General features: G+C 34.8%; 1 protein-coding gene across 3 annotated transcripts in view; it reads right to left on the bottom strand.

The window, feature by feature from the left end:
• Nucleotides 1–13,888, bottom strand: part of LRFN5 (leucine rich repeat and fibronectin type III domain containing 5) — a 525,826-nt gene that overhangs the window by 417,794 nt on the left and 94,144 nt on the right. For 2 of the 3 annotated variants that reach the window (XM_069082202.1, XM_069082201.1), the window contains exon 2: nucleotides 8,729–8,814. The exons of the other annotated variant lie outside the window; for it this stretch is intronic. The gene's annotated coding sequence lies outside the window, so the exon portion shown is untranslated. The remainder of the gene's footprint in view (nucleotides 1–8,728; nucleotides 8,815–13,888) is intronic. 3 annotated transcript variants of the gene reach the window in all.

Below are 13,888 nucleotides of genomic sequence, written 5' to 3' on the forward strand. Positions count from 1 at the left end.
CAGAATGGGGTAAACTATCTCATATAGAAGAGGCAAGGGAAAATGATTACAATGGAGGGGAAAAATAGGAAGGCAAAAGGGAATGGGTCAACCTTATTCCCATTGCATCTGGCTTGAGGAGGGAATGAAATACACACTAAATAGACTATCTCACCCTACAGGAGAGTAGGGGGTAAGGGGATGAGAGGGGGATGATGGAAGGGAGGGCAGGCTGGGGGGAGGGAAGTTGGAAGCACCCACTTTTGAAAAGGGACAGGATCAAAGTAGAGAATATAACTATTGGGAGATGGGATAGGAGGGAGGGAAATATAGTCAGTCTTTTACAATATATCTACTATGTTATTGTTTTGTATTAGGCACACATGTACAACCTATACTGAACTGCTTATCTTCCCAGTAAGGGTGGATGACAAGGGAGGAAGGGAATGAATCTGGAATTCAAAGATTTAAAATCAAATGTTTATATATGTATGTATATATATATATATATATATATGTGTGTGTGTGTGTGTATGTATGTTTATATATGTATATACTATTATTATTACTATTTTACATGTAATTGGGAAATAAGATATACAGACACTGGGGCATAGAAATCTACCATGCCCCACTGGAAAATCGAAAGTGGTATAGGAGAAAATATGGGAGAGAGCAGATTGGAGGAAGGGATATCCTGTGGGACTGTTATTTTGGGGTGGTGGGTAGGGGAAAAATGGGGAGCAAATTTGTAACTCAAAATCTGGTGGAAATGAATTGTGTAAATCAGAAGTTAATAAAGCATGTGAAAATTGAAAAAAAGTTAATTGGGAACAACAATCTAACCCTAAGGAATAAGTGTGACAAAGAACAAATGACAGAAACAATCTATAATTTCATTTCAGAAAAAAAAAAAACAATGCACGAACATTCCAAAATGTGTGGGATGCAACCAAAAAAGTACATAGGGGACATTTTATGTCTCTAAATAGAGAAATGAATTGGTAAAAAACCTAGAAAAATAAAACAAATTAAAAATCCCCAATTAAACACAGAAATGCCCAGAAAATCAAAGGAGAGATTAATAAATTTGAAAGTTTAAAAAAAAAACATTTGATCTAATAAATAAAATTGAGTTTGTTTCATAAAAAGCAATAAAATACATAAATACTGCTTTAAAAAAAACCAAATTACTAGCATCAAAAATGAAAAGAACACACACACAGGGGGCTGCTAGGTGGAGCAGTGAGTAAAGCACTGGACCCAGAGTCAGGAGGACCCGAGTTCAGTTCCAGCCTCAGACACTTAACACCCACACAAAAAAACTAGCCATGTAACCTTGGGCAAGTTACTTAATCCCAATTGCCCTCCAAAAACGAAAAAAATGAAAAGAACAGCCCTGATGATGATACAGGGGAAGAACACAGAGGCCAAATGAGACCTGATCAACATGGTGGCAAGTTAATACATCAACTGCAAGGGCCATTCCCAGGCCTATCACTGCAGGGCCGGGATCGGACAGAGCTGGGCAAGAGTCAAATGCAGGACCCCTGGCAGTGGTAGCAGCTACTCCTGGTACTACCAACCCACAGCCTGGAAATTTTAAAAACCCCTATCTAAACTTCCAGGGACCAGTATGGTAGAGTGAACCCCAGATTTTCCAATGCCCCCCTTGGACCCTGAAAACACAGTAATTATTGCCCCGAAGCAAAAATTTAAACAGTAAAGGTTTGGGAACCCTAGAGGAAGGGCGTGGCTAAGGCCCTGCCTCAAAATGGGTAAAAAAAAAAAAAGACTACAAAGACAAAGACTCTAGAATTCTATTTTGTGAGAGGTAGGAACAAAATTCAGAAGGTAGTATTAACTCCACACCCACAGCTGAAGCCTCAACAGGGAACTGGTCTCAAGCACAGAAGGCATTCTTAGATGAGCTCAAAAAGAACTTTGAAAATCAGATGTAGAAGGTAAAATGAATAATTCTTTTAAAATTAAAATTGCAAAATTAGAAAAACATCACAATGAAGAAAACAGCTCCTTAAAAAGAAAAATGTGTGAACTAAAAATGAAATCTGAACATATGGAAAGGGAGCTGCAAGACCTAACCAAGGAAAATAATTTGCTAAAACTTAGAATCAACCAAATTGAAGCAAAGGACTCTATGAGGAACCAAGAATCAGTCAAACAAAGGATCAAGAATGAAAAATTAGAAAGAGAGGTAAAATATCTCAATGAAAAAATAACTGACCTGGAAAACAGATGCAGGAGAGATGATCTGATAATTATAGGGCTACCAGAAAATCATGATGAAAATATGAGACTGTACAACATTTTCCAAGAGCTCATCAAGGAAAACTGCCCTGAAATCCTAGAACCAGAGGGTAAAATAGAAATCAAGAAAATCCACAGGACACCTCCTGAAACAAATCCCAAACTGAAAAGTCCACAAAACACTGTAGCCAAATTTCAGAACTATCAGGTAAAGGAGAAAATACTACAAGAAGCTAGAAAGAAACAATTCAAATATTGTGGAAGTATAGGAAGGATCACACAGGATCTGGCAGCTTCTACACTGAAAGATCAGAGGAATTAGAATATTATTTTTCACAAGGGAAAAGAGCTCAGGTTACAAGCAAGGATTACCTATCCAGCAAAACCAAAAATATTCTTCAAGGAAAGGAAATGGTCATTCAATGATATAATGGACTTCCAGACCTTCCTGTTGAAAAAGCAAGAGGTCAATGGAAATTTCATCCTCCAATTACAAGATTCAAGAGAGTCATAGAAAGGCAAATAAGGAAAACAAACACACACACACACACACACACACACACACACAGCCTGTTATTTAATAAGAGCAAACTGTTTACATCCCTATATGGGAAGCTAATACCTGTTAATATTGAAAATTCTATACATATGGAAAAATCTAAAAGGGATATAGATAAATAGAGGCTGTGGGTATAAATTACCCAAAATGATGATAAAAAAAAAAACTTATCAAGGGCTGCAAAGGGACTACAATGGAAGAAGAGGAAAGAATGGATCAGAAAAGGGTAATATATGCCACACAAAGAGGCATAAAAACATTATAGTAGAGGGAAAGAAGGGAGGGAGATGAGCATTATATGAGCTTTTCCCTCATTGGTTCTGGTGCAAGAAGGGAATAACATAATTAGCTAAGTATAGGACTATAAAAAAGAGAATAAAACATATCATAATACAGGGAAAGAGAGGAGGGAGAGAAGCATTGCATTATATCTATTCTTGTCAATCTTGGTTTGAGGAAGAAATAACATACTACATTAAGTGTAAAAATCTATCATACCCTACAGACAGTAGGAGTGGGGAAAGGCTAAGAATTGGGGAGTGAGGAGAAGGGAGGGAAGAAGTAAGGGGGAAGGTTAGGAAAAGGCAGGGGGCTGATAAGAAGGGAATACTGAGGGAGGCAGTGGTTAAAAGTAAAACTTTTAAGGAGGGAAAGGGGGAACAGGAGAAAAATGAAAGCATAAACAGGGGAGGGAATAGGATGGAGGGAAAGAGACAGATAGTAATCATAACTGTGAATGTGAATGGGATGAACTCTCCCATAAAACAGAGGCAGATAGCAAAATGGATTAAAAACCATAATCCATGGGGTGGCCAGGTGGCTCAGCAAGTAAGAGCGCTGGCCCCAGTGTCGGGATGACCTGGGGTATTGAATCCGAGCTCAGATACTTAGCACCACACCCAGAAATAACTTGCCGTGTAACCTTGAGCAAGTTACTTAGCCCCAGTTGCTTTAAAAAAAACATAACCCTACAATATGTTGTTTACAAGAAACACATCTGAAACAGGAGGATACACACAGGGTAAAGGTAAAAGACTGGAATAAAATATATCATGCCTCAGCTAAAGTAAAAAAACCAGGGGTAGCAATTCTTATCTCAGACAAAGGAACAGCAAAATACGGATCTAATTAAAAGGGATAAGGAAGGAAACTATATCCTGCTAAAAGTCACCATCAAAAATGAAGCAATATCATTACTAAATATTTATGCACCAAGGGGCGCCTAAAGGAGAAGTTAAGGATGTTAGAGGAAGAAATAGATAGCAAAACTATACTAGTGGGGGACTTCAATCTCCCCCTCTCTGAGCTTGATGAGTCTAAACTCAAAATAAACAAGAAAGAAATTAAGGAGGTAAATAGAATCTTAGAGAAGATGAATATGGTAGATCTCTGGAGAAAATTGCATGGGGATAAAAAGGAACATACATTTTTCTCAATGTTACATGGCATATACACAAAAATTGACCATGTGCTAGGGCATAAAAACCTCACAATTCAATGCAGAAAGGCAGAAATATTAAATGCATCCTTCTCAGATCATAATGCAATAAAAATTATGTGTAATAAAGGGACATGGAAGGGTAGACTAAGAACTAATTGGAAACTAATTAATTTAATCTTTAAGAATCAGTGGGTCAAAAAGGAAATTATAGAAACAATCAGTAACTTCATCTAAGAGAATGACAATAATGAGACAACATACCAAAACTTGTGGGATAAAGCAAAAGCAGTTCTTAGAGGAAGCTTTATATCCTTGAATGCATACATAAATAAAATAGAGAAATTGGAGGTCAATAAATTGGGCATGCAACTGAAAAAGCTAGAAAAAGAACAGATTGAAAATCCCCAATTAAATACTAAATTAGAAATAATGAAAACCAAAAGAGAGATTAATAAAATTGAATTTAAGAAAACTATTGAATTAATAAATAAAACTAAGAGCTGGTTTTGTGGGGGGAAAAAAACCAATAACATCTATAGACCTTTAGTTAATATGATAAAAGAGAAAGAAAAAAACAAATTAAGAGTATCAAAATGCAAAGGGTTAATCTACCTCCAAAGAAGAGGAAACTAATACAATAATTAGGGATTATTTTGCCCAATTGCATGAACATAGATTTGACAATCTTAGCGAAAGGGATGAAATTTATGAAAATATAAGTTGCCCAGAGTAACTGAAGGGGAATTAAACTACTTAAATAACCTCATCTCAGAAAAAGAAATTGAACAAGTGATCAGTGAACTCCCTAGGGAAAAAATCTCCAGGGCCAGATGGCTTTACTAGTGAACTCTACCAAACATTTAAAGAACAATTGAATCCAATACTTTAAAAACTATTTGAGGGGGTGGCCAGGCGGCTCAGCGAGTAAGAACACTGGCTCCAGTGTCAGGATGACCTGGGGATCAAATCTGGGCTCAGATACTCAGCACCACACCCAGAAATAACTGGCCATGTAACCTTGAGCAAGTTACTTAACCCCTACTCCTTAAAAAACACTATTTGGGAGAACTGGAGAAGAAGTCCTATCAAATTCTTTTTGTGACACAAATATGGTAATGATACCTAAATCAGGAAGAGACAAAACAGAAAGAAAAATTACAGACCAATTTCCCTTATGAATATAGATGCAAAAATTCTAAATAAAATATTAGCAAAAAGACTACAGTAACTCATCACAAGAATAATACACTCTGATCAGGTAGGATTTATTCCAGAAATGCATGGGTGGTTCAATATCAGTAAAACTATCAGTATGATTGATCACATCAATAATAACATTAGCAGAAACCATATGATTATCTCAATAGATGTATAAAAGGCTTTATACAAATACAACACCCATTCCTATTTAAAAAAACTAGAAAGTATAGGAAAAAATGGAATCTTCCTTAAAATTATAAGTAGCATCTATCTAAAACCATCAGCAAGTATTATATGTAATGGGGATAAGCTAGAAGCATTTCCAATAAGATCAGGGGTAAAACAAGGATGTCCACTATTGGCACCCTTATTCATTTTGGTACTAGAAATGTTAGCAGTAGCAATAAGAGAAGAAAAAGAAATTGAAGGAATCAAATTAGGCAAAGAAGAGACTAAGCTATCACTCTTTGCAAATGATATGATGATATATTTAGAGAATCCTAGAGAATCAAGTAAAAAACTACTTGAGATAATAAACAAATTTGCCAAAGTTGCAAGATATAAAATAAACCCACATAAGTCCTAGGCATTCCTATATATCTCTAATGAAATCCAACAACAAGAAGTAGAAAGAGAAATCCCATTTACAGTTACTATAGACATTATAAAATATTTGGGAATCTACCTGCCAAAACAAACCCAGGACTTATATGAACACAATTACAAAACACTTTTCACACAAATAAAGTCAGATCTAACTAATTGGAAAAATATCAATTACTGATGACTGGGTCAACTAATATAATAAAGATAACAATTTTGCCTAAATTAAATTACATATTTAGTGCCATGCCAATCAAAGATACCAAAAAATTACTTTGTAGAGCTAGAAAAAATAGTAGCAAAATTCATTTGGAAGAACAAAAGATCCAGAATATCAAGGGAATTAATGAAAAGAAATGCTAGGGAAGGTGGCCTAGCCATACCAGATTTTAATCTGTATTATAAAACAGCAGTCATCAAAACTACTTGGTATTGGCTGAAGAATAGAGTAGTGGATCAATAGAATAGATTGGGTACATGAGACTCAGAAGCCAATGGCTATAGTAATCGACTGTTTGATAAACTCAAAGACCCCAGTTTTGGGGATAAGAACTCACTATTTGACAAAGACTGCTGGGAAAACTGGAGCATAGTATGGCAGAAATTGGACATAGACCAATATTTAACACCATACACCAAAATAAAGTCTAAATGGGTGCATGATTTAGTTATAAAGGTTGATACTGTAAGCAATCTGGGAAAGCAAGGAATAGCTTACTTGTCACATTTCTGGAGAGGGAAAGACTTTATGATGAAACAAGAGTTAGAGAGCATTATAAAATACAAAATGGATAATTTTGATTACATTAAATTGAAAAGCTTCTGTACAAATGTAGCCAATGTCACCAAGATTAAGAGGGAAGTGGAAAATTGAGAAAGAATTTTTACCACCGATGTCTGATAAAGGCCTCATTTCTAAAATATACAGAAAATTGAGTCAAACCTATAAGAATACAAGTCATTCCCCAGTTGATAAATGGTCAAAATATATGAACAAGCAGTGTTTGGAGGATGAAATTAAAGATATCTATAAGCATATGAAAAAATGTTCTAAATCACTAGTGGTTAGAAAAATGCAAATCAAAACAACTCTTAAGTACTACATCTCACTGGCCAGATTGGCTAAGATGACAAAACAGGAAAATGATAAATGCTGGAGAGGATGTGGAAAAATTGAAACACTAATGCATTGTTGGTGTATCCAGCCATTCTGGAGAGCAATCTAGAACTATGATCAAAAGATTATAAATAAGTGCATACCCTTTGACCCAACAATACCACTTCCAGGCTTATATCCTAAAGAGATCAGAAAAGTGGAAGGAGGACCCTTATGTACAAAAATATTCATAGAGGCTCTTTTATGGTGGCAAAGAACTGGAAATCAAGGTGATGCCCATCAATTGGGAATGTCTGAACACGTTTTCATATATGAATGTAATGGAATACTACTGTGCTTTAAGAAATGAGGAGCAGATGGACTTCATAATAACCTGGAGAGACTTATATAAACTGATGCTGAGTGAGAAGAGCAGAACCAGGAGAAATATGTACACAATCACAGGCACAACACATGTGTGATGATTAACTTCAATAGACTGGGCTCCTTTTAGCAATGTTAGGTTATAAGAAAATGCCAAATACTCATGATTGAAAGAGATACCCACATCCAGAGAAAGAGATGTGGAGTCTGAATGCAGATTGAAACAAACTACTTGTTCTCTTTATTTTTCTTGTTTTTTTTTTTTTGGTTTCCTCTTTCCCACTGATTATTCCAACAGTTATAATCCTTCTTTACAACCTGAAAAATGATTAATGTGAAGATGTTTGTCAATCCTATATTCGAATGCATGCCGCCATGATGGGGGGGGGTGGTGATGGAGAAGGAGGAGGAGAAAATGTGAAATTCAAGGGACTGTGGAACTAAATGTTGTAAAATAAAAGTAAACAAACAAACAAAATGAAAAGAATGAAAGCACCACCAATTAGGTTGAGTTTAAATTATTAGAAGTTATTTTGTCCAATTATATGCCAGTAAAACTGACAAAGTGAAAGGAATGAATCTGTACAAAAATATAAATTGCCTAGATTAACAGAAGAGAAAATAGAATGCTTAAATAAACCTATCTTTAAAAAAAGAAATTGAACGATGAACTCCCTAAGAAAAAAATCATCAGGACTAGATGAATTCACAAGTGAATTCTACCAATTAACAATTAATCCCAATACTATATAAACTATTTGGAAAAAATAGGTAAAGAAGTTCTAATAAATTCCTTTTATGACACAAATATGGTTTTGACGCTTAAACCAGGGAGAACAAAAATAGAGCAAGAAAATTATAAACCAATTTCCTTAATATATATCAATGCAAAATTTTCATATAAAAATACTAGCTTGGAGAATACAGCAATATCTTGCAAAGATCATACACTATGACCATGTACAATTTATACAGGGAATATAAGGCTGGTTCAATATTAAGAAAACTATCAGCATAATCAACCATATCAGTAACAAAAGCAACAAAAATCATAGATGTAGAAAAAGGCTTTAAAATAAACAACACAACAATGTAAATGGAAAAGATAACTACATGACAAAAAATATCAAAAATAAATGTAAAAAAACTATAAAGATCAAACACAACTGAGAGATATGAGAAGATACCTCCAACCTACCACTTTGTGAAGGACCACAGGTGTTACACAATGCCCACGTTTTCAGACTTTTTCAAAGTATTGATCAGTTGTGCTGACTTTTTTTCCTGTATAGAAAAAATATTTGTCATATGAAATCATCCTCTGGAAGGGGAAGGAGGAGAGATATGTGAGATATTATAGTGATGTATGAAACAAGAAATAATCATTAAAATTTCTTATAAAAAATAAACATAACGAACTATTCCCAAAGCCAATGGTTTACTGGTTATTAAGTAGCATGACTATATTTACTGTATACCATAAATTATCTATGAATATAAAGTATCATTTTCAGAAATCCACTAAATCTTTTAAAGGCACAGTGCTCTTTGTACACATTAATATTTCTCCCTAGGTAGAATGTCTAGAATAAAGCCTTTTACTGTGATTAAAGAGTTTTACATAACAGTTTTGCTGTCAGAAGTAGGATATCCTCAATCTCCTTCATGATGTCAGATTTGAGGTAAAGGAGATCCCTTTTAGACCTGTAATAGGGAGTGACAGATAGCTGTTACAAATGGACTCTAAACCTCTTAAATCTTGGACTCCAAGGTCAGTAAAATTTTAATTCCTGTTATTTGATTTCTATTCTAAGTCTGGCTAACTCAAGTCTTATTTCATTTGCTGTGTGTGTGTGTGTGTGTGTGTGTGTGTGTGTGTGTGTGTGGGCGCGCGCGCAGCATGCACACACCAGAAAGAGTGTGAGATCCTATAAAAGATAATCCATTAACTCTTGGGGGAGATCTGGTTTTTCTATTCTAAGAGACTATACATGTTTCTTTTAGGTTAGAGAGTTCTTGCTGGCTTTGCAGTAAGAATGAATTTAATGTTTGTCTTTTCTTCCACTTCATTATATGTCTGTGGCTTTTTTGTCTTCTTTCATGTTTTTCCCAAAGACCTGAAGAGCTTTCCTGCCTACAGATAGGCTAGAAATAGATAGGTTTCTCTTTAATGGCAAGAAAAATGGGATTTTTTTATGTTTTTCTGGATTGAGTTTTAGCTAATCAAGTGCCTTTGAACTTCTTCTTTGATTGTACCAAGAGTCTTTGATTGGAAACAGTATACATTTTATTCCCCTTCATAGGCCTAAGGGAGTCTGAAGATCAATCCTGTCCCTTAATAGTTCAAATGTAATCACATGGGAGCCCACAGTGTGAGGACCTTGGAAAATGTGTGGAACAGAAAGGAGCAGATAAGAGCAAGAGCAGAGCTGGGAGCAGGTAGAACTGAGAGAGAGAATGTTTGTGATGTTGGCACTCTGTTGATCTATGTTATTTTTTCAGACAGAAGTCCTGTCTGTTGTTCTGTGTAGATTCCTGAGACAGAAGTCCTGTCTGTTTATCTGTGTTAATTCCTCAGACAAAAAGTGAATTGAAATGATAGTGCTGGTAATGTGTATAAATATTGTTGTAGCTCTGGTAAGCTTTGTTTTCCTAGAAACAGAAACTTTATACTTTAGTTTATTGATAAATAAATAGAAAGTTCATTATACTATGAGATTAGACCCTTAAAGTTCTTCACAGCAGCAGTCCTCAGGAGAGCTTCCATGATTGGCCCTACACTCTCTTCCCCAGTGATGTGGCCATAAACCTCTTATCCAGGTTTATTACATGTGTCTTTGTAGGGGACAGGTTAAGTTAGGAAAGTTCCAATGAGGTTATGGGTATGATTTGTTATTAACTTGTATATGTAAGTTGTATTTAAATTTAAGCTGTATTTAAGTTGTGTGTGATTTAAGCTATATGTGCTAGTGAGCTTAATTCACTTAGGAAAAAATAAATCCAGATTTTAATTTTGATTTGTTTTTATTGAATGTATGCACACATGTGTCTGAAGCTGAGAAAATGTTTCTTTGTTTTGAGTAGGTGGGTAAAGTTGTGAATGTGCCATATAAAAAAACTATGTCTATTTGTTAAATTATAATCTTGTTAAGGCAGAAAACTATCTTGACTTAACAAACTAAATTTGGAAGAAGAAAAACTTGTCTACTATTTACTATGCTGTGACTTGTAAATTTGAAATAATTTAACTGCAGTCAATTTTAGGAGTGAAAGATAAGTGTTTAATGAATGTTTGCTGTTGACTTGCAAAATAGTTTGTGGTTATACATCCATACATAGAAAGATATGTGTATATATGATTATATATGTATGCATGTTGTTATACATACATGTGTGTGATTATACATGTATGTTTTGTGCATGCATGTATAATGTTATAATCCATGTGTATGCATTTGTGTATGTATGTCTATAGTTATAGATGTGAATGTATAATTATCCACATGTATGTATATGACTACATAATGAAAACACATCTGGGTACTATGACTAACAAGATGGAGGATTAGACAATTTCTCTGATCCTCAAGACCTCTTAAACCTTTCCAAAACAGAAATTTAAATGGTCTTGATGCTCTAGGACACTAGGAATTCAAAAGATGGTAAAAATAACATGAACTCTTATCTAATGAGCCTTACTCAGTACCCACTTTCTCACTACATACCATGCCACCAGCAACAAGGATCCTAAAGGCTTGCAATAAAATGAAATATCCCCATCCTAGCCCCTCCACATCCTCTTTCTACTGCTTTGAAGATCCAAGCAACAAAGAGAAGAAATTTCTTGAGGCCTTAATAGCCAGCTACAATGTGCTCTGTGCTACAATAGAGCTCTACAGGAGAATGGTGGAACAAAAGAAAAGAGGCAGTATGTATATCTAGGCTTGAACCCCACACCTCTATCACACATACCTATTTCTCCCAGAATCTAGAAGATCCAAACTCCAAAGGACAAAAATCAAAGCAGGATGCAATAGCACTAGGATGATAATGTTCTGTACTGTTAGACAAGACAACTGAGAAATTGAATGACTTGGGAAAGGGGTGGAATAAAGAGGAATTGTGTTATACTCCACTAACCCTGAAGGAGAGAGTTCATTATCCAGTTATGATACCCTTGGGGCAGAGACCAAAGATGAGGAATGAGGAATTGCCCAGTGAGAGAGAAGGTTGAGATGCTTTAAGATGTAGCTACCCAGAGAAAACAACACCTGTGGGAAAGAAGTCAGAAAGTGAGGAGTATGGAAAAATAAGGGGGAGGAGGGGACTGAAATACCTAAAGATCTCAGGAGGAAGAAAACTAAAAGATCTTTGACAAAAGTAGATAAATCAACAGAAACAGCAGAAGGAAATATGACCTCCACATCTAATAAATAAGGTCAAACATCTATGAAAAAAATACTGGAAAACAAAGGAAAATCATTCAACACTTAATTATATGCATTCAATGCTTGTAGAATTTGTGGAGAATGTGGAACCACAATATGCTACTCCTGAGTAGTTGAAAAGAGAAATAAGAATTGTGAGGGAAAAAAATTATTATTTACACAGAGGAAATGATTAACAATTTTTTTTAATCTTAAATATGTAAATGACAAATCTCACCAAAGAAACAAAAGAGAGAATAACTGATTGAGAATGCAAATTCATAGAATTAAATAACAATCTAGAAGAAGAGAAATTAAAAATCAACAACGTTATAAATGCTCTGTATTCAATCAAAATACACTGAATAGGATACATAAAGACAGCCTAAGAATTCTAGATTACCCAGAATAACACATGTCAAAAAAACATGAACATTTTAATACAAGTAAACTGCTCCAAATTTCTGAACACAGAAAATTAGATATGAATCACCAGAATTCATATATTGCCTCAGGGAAAAATAACTTTTGAACTCAAAGACAAATAGTGGTTCAATTTAGCAAATCTCTTGGGGAAGAAGGTGGGGCAGGAAAGAGAAATTCTGCCAGACACTGGGGAATAAAACCCCTCAAATACAAAAGAAAGGATATTTGAATAACATAGGACTTTTACTGACCCATGAGTAACTGCCAAAGGAAGCAGAATAATGTAATCTAAAGAAAAATAGGGTTTCAGATGCAAGTCAGTGTAACTTATCCTGCAAATCTGAACTTAATCATAAATGAAAACAGATGAATGTTCAATAATAAAGAGGCAACTGAAACATTCTTAGACTGAAAATGAGACTTTTTTGAAATGAAAAGAGATCATTTGCTTCTTTTTTTAAGTTAATGTATTTATTTTTAGATCATTTGCTTCTTAAACATCCCAGAAAACATAAATGCAAGAAGAATGAATGAAAGCAACAAGCAAAGACAGCATCATCAACAGAGTGACTATAGAGACAACCATAAAATATACACAAGGAGAGTGATATAAAAGCAAAAATCAGACAGAAATTATGGCAAAGAGCAACCTAGGATGCTATGTAGAGAAACGTGTGGCAATCCTGCTTTGGGCAAATCAATAGTTTAGTTTTTTTGCAGAACCAAATTACAAAATGGGAGGGTGCTTACAATAAGGAAAGAGAGAAAGAAAATAAAAGAAAATAAGATAATGGGGAAATACAATTAGCAGTCATAAGTGTAAATGTGAATGCAAAGGAATGGAAAAGGATAGAGCTGAGATGGGGAACTTGAACCCTCAAGGTCACATGTGGCCCTCTAGGTTTTCAAGTGCAGTCTTTTGACTAAATCCAAAATTCACATTCTAAGGAATTTGTTCTGTGAAATTTGGATTCAGCAAAAGGGCCACATTTGAAGACCTAGAAGGCCACAGGTTCCCCCCATAGAAGAATGGATTAGAAATTAGAATCCAATAACATGTTTGCTTGTATTTTTTTTTGTTTATAAGAGACACACACAGATAAAATAAGGGGCTCAAGCAGAATCTATTATGCTTCAGCTGAATTTTTAAAAGGCAAGAGTAATAATCATTCTTTCAAATAAAGCAAAAGCAAAAATAGACCTAATTATAGGAACAATCATCTTGCTAAACTACATCTTGCTAAAAAGCATCATAGATAATGAATTGATATTAATAGTGAACATGTACAGACCAAATGGCATAGCATCCATCTTCTTGAAGGAAAAGTCAAAGAAGTTACAGGAGGAAATAGTAAAACTATATTGGTGGGAAACTTCAGTTTACTATTCTCAGAAATAGATAAATCTAACCAAAAAATTAAAAAGAAATAGACTGCAGAAATGAATAGGTTTAAGAAAAGTAAGATATGATAAACCTCTGAAGAATACCAAATTGAAATTGAGAG

Source organism: Petaurus breviceps, unplaced genomic scaffold (genome assembly GCF_028583685.1).
Source record: "Petaurus breviceps papuanus isolate PSGF00001 unplaced genomic scaffold, PetGlider_PUasm1.0 164, whole genome shotgun sequence".
Lineage (NCBI taxonomy): Eukaryota > Metazoa > Chordata > Mammalia > Diprotodontia > Petauridae > Petaurus > Petaurus breviceps.